Source organism: Belonocnema kinseyi, chromosome 6 (genome assembly GCF_010883055.1).
Source record: "Belonocnema kinseyi isolate 2016_QV_RU_SX_M_011 chromosome 6, B_treatae_v1, whole genome shotgun sequence".
In the NCBI taxonomy this organism is placed as follows: Eukaryota; Metazoa; Arthropoda; class Insecta; order Hymenoptera; family Cynipidae; genus Belonocnema; species Belonocnema kinseyi.
This window is the reverse complement of record NC_046662.1, coordinates 140,287,880-140,300,380: the sequence shown is the minus strand read 5'-3', so window position 1 is coordinate 140,300,380 and position 12,501 is coordinate 140,287,880. Positions and strand designations below refer to the sequence as shown.

General features: G+C 38.8%; 1 protein-coding gene across 1 annotated transcript in view; it reads right to left on the bottom strand.

The window, feature by feature from the left end:
* The window catches only part of LOC117174147 (TWiK family of potassium channels protein 18), a 490,025-nt gene that overhangs the window by 431,210 nt on the left and 46,314 nt on the right, over positions 1 to 12,501 (bottom strand). The gene's annotated exons all lie outside the window — the stretch shown is intronic.

Below are 12,501 nucleotides of genomic sequence, written 5' to 3'. Positions count from 1 at the left end.
AGCTAGGGAAAGGGGTTCGTCCATCCTTGTAGAGCCCCGCATGCAAGGATAAGGCTGCTTACTCTGAGAGGTCACCTGGTATCCCAGAGTCACCGTTCTAGATACCTCACCCAGGTGCCATTCAGCTTTCGGCTCGGTTTTCACACCTCCGTTTGGGGGTTAATTCCTTCGGGACCACCCCTGGACAATTGTCCGCGACTGCCTATTTATTTTTGTATCCATATTCAGCAGAAACCCTTGGTACAGGGACCCTCTATCCGCAACCCGAGGACGCGTTCGGTGGCTTTGTCATAGCCCCTTCGGTTTGATTCTAGAGGAATCAAAAACCGATATATATCCAAGGCTGCTTCACTGGCGCCATAGACTATACGACTATCAATACATATTCGAGTACAAGAAAGGAAAATTGCACAGAGTAAAGGCCTTACCTGTGAACCCCAGTGAGCTCTACGAGGGACAATTCTCAACTGAAACTAATAACTTCATTTTGTTGCATGACTCCGCGCTTACGCAAACTAAACGAACTAAGATCCCAAAACAAAACGCTTCAAAACATTCGGCGCTTCCAAGATAACCCAACAAGGATCGTCCTCGTTAGGTTTTCTTGGTAGTCCCGAATGATTCAAAGCGTTTTTTTTACCCCTAAGACAATCCTCGACAGACGGCATTGTTAATAAAGGTGGGAATCTCAAAAAGGATACTTTTTGAGAAAATTAAGGTGTACCCTACCGATGTCAAAAGATATCACTTTTGCGAAATTGATTGGGAAGATGTGCTTTCAAGACTAGTTTGTTTCAAGATAGCACTCACGGCAAGTTGGAAATCGCAATCGAAGGGCTAAGAATTAAACTCATTGCTGAATTACATAGTAGCCTACATGGAGGACATAAGGAAATAAATACGAATACAAGAATGATATATGTAGTCGGGAGTGTGCAATGACATTAGCTAGCATATTAGAATCTGTGAGAACTGCCTTGAAAATAAACTCGTAAGGGTTGGCACACGTGAACCGATGGTAATTACCAATACTCCGATCAACATATTTGACAGCGTGTCCCTCCATACAGTAGGTAAACTCACCACTATATCCAGGGGTTAAAGGTACACTAGGGTGGCTTAAAAGGGCTTTTATTTTTTAGAAGGCAACCATCCCCCAATTTCATTCCAAATCCGAAAAAAATTCTCTATTTTTCTATTTTGTTTATTATTCGATTTTAAAAGGTGCCGCTTTTTATTTGAAGTTTCTCATGTAAAATGCACGGGGAAAAATCACTTTTTTGAGTTTTCGGAATAATTTTTTAGAAAACATGTGACGGGAAAGTATAGGAGCCTGTAGAGAATTATCCAACTAAGAATTTTATTTATCATATATATGGGTTTGGCATCCCTAACACACCCCTACGAGTACCTGAAAACTACCCTAAAAGCAAAAAATGTAAATTCTTCATGAAATCGACATTTTGAGCATTGTATTCTGGTCTTTTTTTACTTAAAATTATTAACATTGGTCTTATGGAATATTTATTATCATGGGCTAATTAATTTTTAATTATTCAAACAAATGAAATTTGTTTAAATAATTTTTTTGTAATTAGTTTTTTCCCTAAAAATGATTACTATTGGTCTAGTGGAATATTTATCAATCTTGGGTCATTCGTTTTTAATTATTTAAACAGAAGGAATTTGTTTAAATAATTTTGTTTCGATTTTGTTTAAAATCATAATTATGACTGTTGGTTTAGTGGAATATTCATCAGTAGTAATTAACAACTAATTAATAATCATTTCAATAATAATTAATTTATTAGTATTATTTAGGTAATAACTTTTATTTAAAAAAATTGTTTTAAATAAAATTAATCAAACAATGTTGATAAATATTCCACTAGACCAACTGTAATAATTTTTAAGGAAAAAAAAACAAAATTTTGAAAAAAATGGTTTCAACAAATGCCATTTGTATAAATAATAAAACATTGATTAACCAATGATAAGAAATATTCTCCTAGCCTACAGTAATAATTTTTAGGGTGGAAAACGAATTTTCGAGAAAAAAATTATTTAAACAAATGGAATTTGTTTTAATAATTGAAAATTAATTAACGAAGGATAATATCATATTCAACGAAGGATAATATCATAATCAACGAAGGATAATATAAAAGGATAATAATAGAATAATCCACTAGACCAATATTAATTATTTTGGGTAAAAAAAATACGAGAATACAGTTTTCAAAAGGTCGATTTCATGAAAAGTTGACATTTTTGGTTTTAAGGGTAGTTTTCAGGTATTCGTGGAGGTGTGTTAGGGGCGTCAAACCCATATGACTGATAGATGAAATTCTTCATTGGATAATTCTCTACAGGCCGCCATACTTTTCCGTCATTTTCTTCCAAACCCTACAAAATTATTCTAAAAACTCAAAAAAGTGATTTTTCCCCATGCATTTTATATGGGGGGGGGGGCGTCGCCCTCTAGCATGCAAAACAATTTTGCCAGGCATTTTTGGACATCCCTAAGGGACATACTAAAACCGAAATTTCCATGAATACAATATTATTAAAATAAAGTTATTCCCCTCGATTTAAAAGCTGAATTTAAGAATTAATTTCTTTCAGGACTTTGAATCTCATAAACACTATTGAACGATTTTGATGGACTAATCGAAGAGTGGCGCAGGTACCTGAAATATTTTACAAAAGATAGATCTTAGAGAGTAATAAATAAAAAAACACGAAAAGTGTAACAAACCGAGTTAATTCCGCCCTGGAGCGATCAAAACATTATAAATTATCTCCGTGCCCATCGATGCCATTTGAAGTTCAAACAAAATTCTAATCTTTACACAATAAATAAACGAGATGAATTTACTTAAACAACGCCCACCTTCACGTTAATCCTTAATTAATCCCCTTCTGCGCAGGTAATCCAAATGAGTCTTCTGCGTTGTCGCAGTGTCATGGCGTATGAAGGGAGATTTCGGGACCATAATGACCAAGAGATGGTACTAGTGGTGCTGCGACGAATCCTCAACGGTGAGATTTGAATCACCCTAAGTACAGAATTTGAAATGCGGGAATCTCATCCACACTCCACCCCCGGTGAACAACCTACGGTTGCGCCTGCACTTGTGCGACCTTGAGAGTATGTACATGAAAAAATTAAGGAAACCTAATAACGATAAGATACATCAAATAAAATTGGTGGGCCCTCTATAGAGCCTTGTTCTCTCGCGAATTTTTCTTTAAGAGTGGAGAAGCTGTTTACAAATAAATTAAAAGGAAAACAGCACAAAGTAATTTTCAAGTGAAACGTGCAATATTACAACTCCTCCACCCTTAGAGAAAACCTTGATGGGTTTACCCTCTGCTACCGGACGTGAACCAACCATGTGGTAGGCGGCTTAGTAGCATACCAGTCTTTCAAAAATAAAAATAAAATAAATAAATAAATAAAATCACCCGCTCCACAGCGGAGCCGCACACTCTCGAGTTCAAATCACAGGGGGAGAGGGAATCAAAATAAAATAAATAAATAAAATAAAATGTCAAATCAAAAGACTATCACTATGTGTCGACAAAACTAAAAAAAACAAATATGAAAATCATAAGACTCACCACGACGAAAGAATAAAAAAGAAATAGCCTTAACCTAATTCTGCGGGTAGGATTATAAGAAGTATTTCAGACACATACATTAGTCGAAAACTGTCAGTAGGTGCAGTTCCGGCTGTGAGTATCCTCCAGGACACAGGTTTCACAAAACAGAGTGAGGGACCCTACGCATCATTGCCATATATGTCCTTTCTTACCACAATTGTTGCAAGGCACAAAGGACATATGATGTCCAAAGATGCTGGCTGCCAATCTCCATGCAATGTGCAAACAAAACAAATCCTAACAAATGTAAGAACGAGAATAATAACAAAAAATGGTAGAGAAAACCAAACGAAACAATGACTCTGTCTATCGTAATACGTATGGTTAGAGGTCTTTTACATGAAAAGCGCCGAACGCCTTCCCACTATCATTAGCGAATTCATATACGAGGGGTGAACATACTCCCATAACGCGGAAATGAACTTAGGCTCTTAGGGCTTTACACTCGATCTACTTAGTAAAGTATTTATGAAAAACAATTGTGTAATAATTACCGGTTTTACTACGAGTTTAAGGCCTCATGCAGTCCATACATCCCAAAGCCCATGGTTGATCTTCTACCGTATTCCCCATAAGACCCGGACGAGCCTGCTGTGAAACTTTAGTACACTGACAAAAATCACACCCTTTCACATAATTAACCACATCCCTGAAAATTCCGAGCCAATAGTATGAAACCACAGCCCTAACGTAAGTCTTTTCTACACCTAGGTGTCCTGCCTGAGTTTCATCTTGTATCTCGGTTCACAGCTGCTGCTGTTTATCGACTGGAACCACCAATTTCCACGCCTCTGTGTCTTCTATGATTGGGTCTATCAGAGGGTTTGGTCTTAAAGCATATAATTTCCCCTCTAATACCTTCCACCCATGATACCTTCCAGGAAAACTTTGTACATCTTTAAAACGACGAGAGTATCACGGATCATTAATTACTTTCGCGCTACACATCTCAGCGACTTCCTCATCCTCATACATCCGTGAAAGTCCGTCGGGTACATGGTGTAAAGCACCTTCACGATGAAATATTTCGAATCGGTACTCTAGTAATTCCAACGACCAACACGCCAAACGAACAGTCGGATTATGTAAATTATGCGGCCATCGCAAACTACTATGATCCGTGATCACCGTGAATTTGAAAGCTACCAGGAAATGACAATATTTCCGGATAGACCAAACTATTTCCAGATATTCCTGTTCCGTAGTGGAATACCGACTTTCGGTATCCAATAATGTATGGCTTGCGAAAGCAATCACTCGTTGCTCCCCCTGAATTACTTGTGCCAGAACCGCACCTAAGTCAAAACTGCTGGCCTCAGTTTGTAAAACAAAGGGGAGTTTAAAATTCGGACATGCCAAGATTGGGGCCGTCTAGAGTGTCTTTTTAATCGATTCAAACGCAGTTTCTTGTTCCACCTCCCAATTCCAACGGTTATTTTTCTGCAATAGACGTGTGAAGGGTTCAGCGAGTGTAGCAACATTTTGTATGACACACGCTCCGTATCCGGTTACAAACCCTGTTTGTTGACTCGATATCGGCAAAACACAGTCTTTTCGAGGCTAGTAGTTAGCCCGGCAATATAGATGTTATCTAACACCTTCCCTAGCCATTCTAAATGCTCCTCAAAAGTCTCGGACACAATGATGATATCATCGAGATATGCGAAACAGCGAGGGCGCATTTCTGGACCAATTTATTTGCTTAGCCCAAAAGGCATGCGTTTATACTGGAATAAGCCACGCCCCGGAACCGTAAATGCTGTTACCGCTCAGGTATTCTCCTCTAAAGGGACTTGATGATAGACTAAGCTCAAGTCAATTGTCGAAACTGACCATTACTTATCCAAAATATCTTCCAAGAACGGGAGCGGATACGCATCACCCCTAGAGACTTCATTGACCTTCCGGTAGTCAATGCAAGGACGGTATTCACCGTTAGGCTTCTTTACCATCACGAACGGACTAGACCATTCAGAGTTGGATGGTTCGATGAAATAGTCCGCTAACAATTTATCCACCTCAACATACATTGCTCCCAATAAAACCGGCGAGGCCCGATAATGTGTCCGCTTTATTGAAGAATGTCCCTGAACATCAATTCTATTTTTAACTAGGTGGGTACGGTCATGTTTCGGAGCTTCGGACGGAATAACTTCTGCACGAAACGTCTGCAGTCGATCACTTTCGACCTCCGGCAATTCTATTAAACCATAACAGGTCTCCAGCTCCCTAATATCATCCTTGCTCATGGAAGTTGAATTACCATCCCCATAATAAACGATGTCAATTAATTTGCGAGAAATTCAATTAAAAATGAACGCGAAGGTCCACCATCGATTAGTGCATAAATAATCGCGTTCCAACCCTGATCTTCGCAAACAATCTCATAGATTTGTCTTCATTCTCGATCTTCTCACGCGACGGTATTTCACCTGCAACTTTCATACATTGTTCGGTCCCTGTTATCCGTCTAAATGGCTCTTAATCCATCCTGAACTACACTAGAGTCCCCAGAGCTCATGCTACGACTCTCCTGTAATATATCTTCACGCAATGCTATATCTTTCAATCCAAGAGGGTCTGACGTCCTATTACTGGCAATGGCACCCCCCTCCCCCTGAAATACGGCCAAGGGGTCGCAATTTCTGCAACTATGATGGAGTTCAGCTGGATCCTCTACTCGGATGATTTCTACCGGTTCTTTGTCTTTAGAACTGCTCCCTCATATTGTATCTAAACGGGAGGTTTCTGTTCTTTGAATATATTGCCCCTTTTGGACAATTACATTATTTACCATTCTGGAAATTGACGGAGCCAAAATAGTAATAGTCGGCTCATGAGTGCGAATAGGGGTGACCTAAATTTTTGCAGTTCTTACATTTATAGTTTCTATACCTATCTTCCTGTATGATACCGCAACAACAATCATCTATGTCAAATTTTTCAAATTCGTATTCTCTTCACTTTCCCTCTCGATTTTAAAACGGGCCTCTAGAGATTTAATTTGATTCTGCAAACTTTCCATACCTGAATCCCTCTAGTTTTCACTAGTCGCTATCGCGGTTACTGGCACCTCCCCTTTCTCTTCTACGCTGGCTTTGTTCAGATTTTTCCTTGGTTTTGCGCGTACTTAGAAAGACAAGAATCTTCAGGAGGTGGAGGTAAAATATCATCATCATCCCTTGCAGTTGATTGTTCATAATCTTGGGCGAGGGCTGCCAACTCGTTATACGACCTAAAATCTTTGCTCTTGATTGCGCATCTGATTTGGCGGCGCATATTACTATAGGCCCTATCCACTCGTTCTTGTAGTGGAATAGGACGCGGGTACAGTTTATACAGACCTATAATATATGTTAAATAATCTACACTAGATTCTTCAGACCCCTGTCTACGAGAGATTATTTGTTCCTCTAGTCGCTTTTGGTGATTAATATACGCAAACCTATTGCAAAAGTCATATTTGAACTTGCCAACTCCTCCACAGGTACCAAAGGCCTAAACAATACTAGCGCTATACTGTCTAATAGGAAAGGCATTACTATGAGAAGTTCTTCCTCACTCAAGGAATCTACTTCCCGCTCATCATCTACTCTATCCAAAAATGTGATCACACTAGTGTCCCCTCGCCGCGTAAACCTTAAATTCCACTGTTTTGCGATCTGCGACAGACTTTTATTACCTCTTTCATAAGGAGTAATCGCATTTCGTAAGGCAGTAGGCTGTTCAGTATAGGGGCCACTCATAGGATCAAAATAAAAAGGATGGTAATGAGGTTGACCGTAGAAACTCCTCTGTAGTGCATCCCTAGGAATGTCCGGTAATCCGTTTGCCCTGTTGTTAAGTTATTTGGGGAAAAGGGCTTCGTTGATCCTAACATCTCCTGATTAATTGTCCTTAAACTCTCCTCCTTAGCTATATAATTAGAAACATGTGACATCCATGCTCGATCATTCATATCTGGTTGCGGCAAAAATTGTGCCCTATTGGAAAGGGCGGCTGGAGGGGGGTAATGAAAATGTGTATCACTCCTCAAATATAACCTATCCTGGCCCTCATGGTCTATAAGCCTACCTGTATCTACACAAGCTGTGGAGGAGATAGGAGGTTGAGATTCCGGTATATCCCCACTATTGCCACCCATCATCAAGTTTCTTTCTGCTTATCAGGGACATGGTTCCCAACAGTACCCGTCCTAAAAAAATGAGGGCTGGTATTCTTCTGGGGATCTGAGTCGGAATATGGACTAATCCTTCCACTTCCGGTGCATGCAGTCTACTTGATTGTATTGTCCTCTAGTAGGGAAGCTTCCAATTCTATTCGACGCCTCCCCTACGAATCTTTTAAAATACCTTATGGCCCTATCCTATTCTTCGCGTACCCAGGTTTAACAACCAACTATTGTCCTGATCAGCCATGTTAAAAAAAATTAGAGAAAGGGAAAAAGAAAATTGATTGACCAACCCACCTCTAAAAAGAATTAAACAATCAAATCCAACATTCAATTGAATTAAAAATATTTAACTGATTCAATTTACCCGATTAATTCATTTGACTCATTTCGTTCAATTAAGAAAAAAAATAAATAAATTGAAAATTAATCGAATTAATTAAAATCAAATTTAAGAACAATTAATCGTGAATCAACTCCATCGACTATGATTTATTTATTAATCATTCGAACGATTAACCATTTTACCAAAAAAAAATTTTGCTTGACAAGACCATGGATCATTGTCTCAATAAAATAAAACAAACAAAAACAAATTTCCAAAATCAGATGGGATTAATTAATACAAAAAAATTAATAAAAAAAATGTTAACTACAAAAAATTTAAAAAAAAGTAAAAAGAATTAATTAAATCAAACTTTTTCCTTTCATTAAATCAACCGGGAACTATTAATGGCCTATTAGTTTCCATGAAACCACTGATGATTGATTTGCAACGCGCGGAGACGTTTTCGTACTCTACCTGTCACTTTTGAGTGCGAATGCTTTCCACATATTTGCCTGCACCAGTGAACCGTGTCGCGTCCCATTAGAAGTGAGCTCCCGCGAGCCGAGACCTATCGAGCTGGCCCGAAATTCTCCGACCGCTCCCTTTGCATTCCGGGCCTTCGTACCCGATATCAATTCACGTAATCCTAACCACGTTTAGAAAAATACCGACCATCCGAAAATTTCACCCCGCCGTTAAATTAAATTATGACGCGAGTACTCAACACTCTTCATGCGAACATAGTTTAAAATTCCACACATTTGGATCAAATCTACAGGTAAAATAAAAATTTCATGGCATAAAATGAAAAGTACCAGGATATAAAAAAAATTACAATAAAATAAAACAGATGTGAAATCACAGTATATAAAAATTCACATGGTATTTTTAAAAAAAATCAACAATGCAAGGTAAAAGGAAACTGAGGGTCCTCTGGAACGGAAAAATTGTGCGCCTGTCCAGTTCTTTTCCATCAGAGAAAAGTTTAGAGACCTACGGATCCTACCTGCGCAACTTGATTATTAGACTGAACGAAATACAACAAATTGCAGCTAAAAATGTAATAAAAGCTAAAAAAAAGGTCGAAGGTACGCTCTAATGAAAAGGCTATGCCATTAAACGAAAAAGTTGTTGACAAAGTTGATATCTTCAAAGACGTGAGGAAGAATAAATTAGATAAACTTGCGACCAGAACGTATACGATCACGGGCTTAACCGAAAACCGCAATGTAAATCTGGAAACCGACGATGGTACAAGATTCACGAAATACGCGGATCAGCGCTTATTCACCTACTACTAATAATTGTGATCATGTCATTTATGTCCAGATTATTAATATTCGCTTCTGATAGAGCGTAGAAAGAAAACATCTACGCACTGAAGCAATTAGTAATATTAACGAAGAGCTGTATCCTGTGGGACACATTTACTACGGCAGAAGACATGTTCATAAATCTGCAATTCCATTATGGTACTGGGATCTTCTACGAACGTCAACGCACCCTGTGGATACGAGTTAGTAATTGGAAAATGAACAGCGTTCTACATGTAACAAATTTGCAGCATGCGTTCACCCAATACCAGGCACGAATTCAATACTTACCCAAGGATTGTGAACCCACATTAGACTCTTAATGCACCTGGCTACTTGTTGAATATAACTTGAATCCAAAATTAGCAGCAGCCGACCGACTCCAAGACAACATCAATCGAAAACTAGATGAAATACATTATCACACTATTGAGACATTAACAGTGAGCCTACCTGCTGGAATCAGAAGTGAGAGAACAACTCCATAGCTTGAATTCCCAGGAGGATTGATATGACTAGTCGCTGGATTACACACCTATAGCGACGGCCAGGCCATTGAGGAAAAAGGCAATGACCTGAATATAGAAAAAGGGAGCCTCTAGAACCTAATTGGCCAACAAACACATGTTGTTTGGTCGGAGCTAGAGTAATTACATAAAATTGCACAAGCACAATATGACCGCCAAACCCAACTACAACACGTACTCGACATGTCGGTTCAACACTTTAATTAAACTCCTGTCAGTCATATATTCCGCTAGGAGAGGTGAACTACATCCGTTACTCCTAACGTTAGAACAACTTGCCCTTATATTCCGTGACGTTCAGGAATATGTCTCTAATGTTTCCTTCCCAGTCCTCGGCCCCCATGTGAGCCTAGAAGAACTAGCTCAAGTAGCAACAGTCATGATTATCGGTATGAATAGAACACGAGAAATAATAATGGACATCCCACTACTTGAAAAAACCGGCTATACCTTCGATCAGCGGCAACTTAAATTGCAATTGAACACACCGAACACACCTATATACCATTAACGCAAGAAGAGCAACCAATCATGTCAGGTGTTCAGGGATTACATGAACTGTCCCAGGACGTTTCAAATTTACGAGGTGTCCTCACACCAAACCGGTGAGATACAGCTACTTAACAATCCTAATACGGCAGTCTTGAAGCTATGTGATATTCAGGTATCCTATGATCGCCATCCTTTTGAAAAGCAATCCTATCCCTTAGCAGTTGGTTTTACACTATCCCAATGGAGCTTCAAGCAGATCTCATCTGTCCAGGAAGGGCCTCCAAACCATTGTAACTGTCTGGATTAGGACGAAACAAAATTTCTCCAGGCGCTACAGTGTGAACTTTCCAAGTGTCGTTAGCTGGATTGAAGCCATTAACAGGTACCACAACAACCATGTACAAACCGTCATTACATTTGGACTTGTTCAGGTTATTTACTAAATTGCGAGATATCGAACACTTGACATTGCCAGCATCATGGTCAGTACAAATTTCACCTGATTACCTACATCCAAATTCTTTCAAGAAGACCCGAAGACTCTAGAGCAACTAGAACAACAAATTTAGAAATTGAACCTACAGAAGAAAGAAAGAACACCTCAATCCCATGTAATACATGTAACAAATGCAAGATCAGGGATACTAAAATTCATCATAGAGGTGTACACATTTATTCCGAAATACTAGGATTACGGATCACCTGTTGGACCTGCCGTCGACGACAAGAAAATTCGAATGGTAATTCAGACTCACGTTCGCATACAATTAGTATCAAACAATTGAGCTTAGCTCATCATACGCGGAGTATTCTAAGTATGCACGTATGCTAAGCATACACCAAATAAAATACGGTAAGGCAACGTTTTTATATTATTAGGAATAACCACACTAAACATAATTTATTGACCCTCAAGTATCAAGGATGCATGAGGTAGAGCACCACGGTATTCATCACACGTGGAGTTTCCATGGTATCCAAGGAAGTAACATCTATTAACGATAAAATGGTTTGATATCTTGCGCATAGTATTAACTAGGTTACTACTAAGTTAAGGGCAAGTGAAATTCGATAAACTTGGACACTGGTAACAATCGGGGACGTGTGTTGGAAATTCCATGTCGTTCTTGTCACGGTGGTCCTTGTGAGGACGCACGATTTGAAACTTGTAATTGCTTACTGTCATAGCGCTTATGCGCCACGTGTATACCATACAGTAACCACCTTAGATTAAACACGCTGCAAGAATAAGACGCAGGCAGGGCGAGAAGTATTGAACAGAGGACACACTAATTGCAAAGCGCGCGAACAGGATAATGGTAATAATCCTCGCTTCCTTCCCAGAATTGATTAAAACTAGATAAGGAAATCTAACACCTTTAAAGTTCACTTAATGTCCCTAACTTAAATAAAGATTGGAAATATAATCAATTTTATTTGTTTCTCCTTAATGTCAAGGATATCCAATCGAATTTGGACAGAAGATGATTGATTGGATTAAATTCTTAATAAATTAAATTAATTGTCTCGCATTTAAATTCCTTAGTTCTCAATTATTGCGTAGCAACAGTGCACGCTCCACGTGCCCTGCAAAATTGCTTATTCTCAAATAATTGTCAAGCAGCATTTTTGTAATCACGAAACCACGTATGGTCATCGTTTCCACAGTCGCTAGGCAAAGACCACGTGCAAGATCAGCAATAATCCCTACCCAAAATTATCCAAAGAATATTCATACAATGTGCCACTAATAATATTACCAAAAACATGGACACCTCGGGAGAAAGAAAATACCAAATCATTCTAGACTACAGTGTTCTCAATAAAAAGGTAATCAGCGACGCCTATCATTTACCTAATATTACCGAAATATTATACCAACTAGGAACAGCGCTTTTTTACAGTATTTGCCTCGGCGAGTAGATACCATTAAGAAAAAAAGCCCAATGCAAATAATTGATCTAAAGGAAAGGGATATAGTTTATTTATTATTTATAGTAAATA